The sequence below is a fragment of the Mus caroli genome, unplaced genomic scaffold (assembly GCF_978045245.1).
Source record: "Mus caroli unplaced genomic scaffold, Mus_caroli_1 scaffold_1, whole genome shotgun sequence".
In the NCBI taxonomy this organism is placed as follows: Eukaryota; Metazoa; Chordata; class Mammalia; order Rodentia; family Muridae; genus Mus; species Mus caroli.
The window spans coordinates 167,538,415-167,542,111 of record NW_028227256.1 but is presented as its reverse complement, the minus strand read 5'-3'; the positions used below and the strand labels follow the sequence as shown (position 1 = coordinate 167,542,111).

The window sequence follows — 3,697 nt, the reverse complement described above, 5'->3', positions numbered from 1 at the left end:
TTATGTCTCAAGTTCAAGATGTGATCTCTCAGTTTCCTGCTCCTGCTGCTATGCCTGCCATTTACTGCCATGCCTCCATGTCACCTGGGATTCTTAAAACTCAAGATCAAAATAATTGTTTTCCCTTAAGTTGCTTTGGTCGTGTGTTTAATCACAGCAACAGAAAGGTGATTAATACATAGGTAGGTAGGGAGGTAGTAGGTAAGCAGGTGGGTAGTTTGTAGGGCTGGGAATTGAAGGGCTAGACCTTATATATACTAAATACTCTACCATTGAGCCGCCTTCCCAGAGCCTCTCTGATTAGGAACTGCAAACAGAAATCTTGAGTGGTGCTCACTTCGGCAGCACATATACTAAAATTGGAACGATACAGAGAAGATTAGCATGTCCCCTGTGCAAGGATGACACGCAAATTCGTGAAACGTTCCATATTTTTATATCTCTTAATATCAATGGACTCAACTCCCCAATAAAAAGACATAGACTAACAGACTGGCTACACAAACAGGACCCAACATTTTGCTGCTTACAGGAAACCCATCTCAGGGAAAAAGAGAGGCACTACCTCAAAATGAAAAGCTGGAAAACAATTTTCCAAGCAAATGGTCTGAAGAAACAAGCTAGAGTAGCCATTCTAATGTCTAATAAAATCAACTTCCAACCCAAAGTCATCAAAAAAGACAAGGAGGGGCACTTCATACTCATCAAAGTTAAAATCCTCCAAGAGGAACTCTCAATTCTGAATATCTATGCTCTAAATACAAGGGCAGCCACATTCATTAAAGAAACTTTAGTAAAGCTCAAAACACACATTGCACCTCACACAATAATAGTGGGAAACTTCAACACACCACTTTCATCAATGGACAGATCATGGAAACAGAAACTAAACAGGGACACAGTGAAACTAACAGAAGTTATGAAAGAAATGGAGCTAACAGATATCTACGGAACATTTTATCCTAAAATAAAAGGATATACCTTCTTCTCAGCACCTCATGGTACCTTCTCCAAAATTGACCATATAATTGGTCACAAAACAGACCTCAACAGATACAAAAATATTGAAATTGTCCCATGCATCCTATCAGATCACCATGGACTAAGGCTGATCTTCAATAACAACATAAATTATAGAAAGCCAACATTCACGTGGAAACTGAACAACACTCTTCTCAATGATACCTTGGTCAAGGAAGGAATAAAGAAAAAAATTAAGGACTTTTTAGAGTTTAATGAAAATGAAGCCACAACATACCCAAACTTATGGGACACAATGAAAGCATTTTTAAGAGGAAAACTCATAGCTCTGAGTGCCTCCAAAAAGAAACTAGAGAGAGCACACACTAGCAGCTTGAAAACACACCTAAAAGCTCTAGAACAAAAGGAAGCAAATTCACCCAAGAGGAGTAGATGGCAGGAAATAATCAAACTCAGGGACGAAATCAACCAAGTGGAAACAAGAAGAACTATTCAAAGAATCAACCAAATGAGGAGCTGGTTCTTTGAGAAAATCAACAAGATAGATAAACCCTTAGCCAGACTCACTAGACAGCACCGGGACAGCATCCTAATTAAGAAAATCAGAAATGAAAAAGGACACATAACAACAGATCCTGAAGAAATCCAAAACACCATCAGATCCTTCTACAAAAGGCTATACTCAACAAAACTGGAGAACCTGGATGAAATGGACAAGTTTCTAGACAGATACCAGGTACCAAAGTTAAATCAGGATCAGGTTAATGATCTAAACAGTCCTATATCCCCTAAAGAAATAGAAGCAGTCTTTAAGAGTCTCCCAACCAAAAAAAAAAAAAAAAAAAAACCCAGGACCAGATGGGTTTAGTGCAGAGTTCTATCAGACCTTCAAAGAAGATCTAATTCCAGTTGTTCACAAACTATTCCACAGAATAGAAGTAGAAGGTACTCTACCCAACTCATTCTATGAAGCCACAATTACTCTGATACCTAAACCACATAAAGACCCAACAAAGATAGAGAACTTCAGACCAATTTCCCTTATGAATATCGATGCAAAAATACTCAATAAAATTCTCACTTACCGAATCTAATAACACATCAAAACAATCATCAATCCTGACCAAGTAGGTTTCATTCCAGGGATGAAGGGATGGTTTAATATATGGAAATCCATCAATGTGATCCACTATATAAACAAACTCAAAGACAAAAACCACATGATCATCTTGTTAGATGCAGAGAAACATTTGACAAAATCCAACACCCATTCATGATAAAAGTCTTGGAAAGATCAGGAATTCAAGGCCAATACCTAAACATGATAAAAGCAATCTACTGCAAACCAGTGGCCAGCATCAAAGTAAATGGTGAGAAGGTGGAAGCAATCCCACTAAAATCAGGGACTAGACAAGGCTGCCCACTTTCTCCCTACCTATTCAACATTGTACTTGAAGTCCTAGTCAGAGAAATTTGACAACAAAAGGAGATCAAGGGGATATAAATTGGAAAGGAAGAAGTCAAAATATCACTTTTTGCAGATAATATGATAGTATATATAAGTGACCCTAAAAATTCCACCAGAGAACTCCTAAACCTGATAAACAGCTTCGGTGAAGTAGCTGGATATAAAATTAACTCAAACAAGTCAATGACCTTTCTCTACACAAAGAATAAACAGGCTGAGAAAGAAATTAGGGAAACAACACCCTTCACAATAGTCACAAATAATATAAAAATACCTTGGTGTGACTCTAACTAAAGAAGTGAAAGATCTGTATGATAAGAACTTCAAGTCTCTGAAGAAAGAAATTAAAAAAGATCTCAGAAGATGGAAAGATCTCCCATGCTCATGGATTGGCAGGATCAACATTGTAAAAATGGCTATCTTGCCAAAAGCAATCTACAGATTCAATGCAATCCCCATCAAAATTCCAACTCAATTCTTCAACGAATTAGAAAGGGCAATCTGCAAATTCATCTGGAATAACAAAAAAGCTACGATAGCAAAAACTCTTCTAAAGGATAAAAAAAACCTCTGGTGGAATCACCATGCCTTACCTAAAGCTGTACTATAGAGCAATTGTGATTAAAAACTGCATGGTACTGGTATAGCGACTGACAAGTAGATCAATGGAATATAATTGAAGACCCAGAAATGAACCCACACACCTATGGTCACTTGATCTTTAACAAGGGAGCTAAAATCATCCAGTGGAAAAAAGACAGCATTTTCAACAAATGTTGCTGGCTCAACTGGTGGTTATCATGTAGAAGAATGTGAATTGATCCATTCCTATCTCCTTGTACTAAGGTCAAATCTAAGTGGATTAAGGAACTCCACATAAAACCAGAGACACTGAAACTTATAGAGGAGAAAGTGGGGAAAAGCCTTGAATATATGGGCACAGGGGAAAAAATCCTGAATAAAACAGCAATGGCTTGTGCTGTAAGATCGAGAATCGACAAATGGGACCTCATAAAATTGCAAAGCTTCTGTAAGGCAAAAGACACCGTCAATAAGACAAAAGGCCACCAACAGACTGGGAAAGGATCTTTACCTATCCTAAATCAGATATGGGACTAATATCCAATATATATAAAGAACTCAAGAAGGTGGACTCTAGATAATCAAATAACCCCATTAAAAATGGGGCTCAGTGCTAAACAAAGAATTCCCACCTGAGGAATACTGAATGGCAGAGAAGCACCTGAA

The 3,697-nt window shown here is 37.7% G+C and overlaps 1 non-coding gene across 1 annotated transcript; it reads left to right on the top strand.

Moving 5' to 3' along the window:
- Window positions 1–329: 329 nt before the first annotated feature.
- LOC115032559 (U6 spliceosomal RNA) lies at window positions 330–436 on the top strand. Its single transcript, XR_003838204.1, has one exon. It is a non-coding gene; the product is annotated as a U6 spliceosomal RNA (small nuclear RNA).
- Window positions 437–3,697: the final 3,261 nt, after the last annotated feature.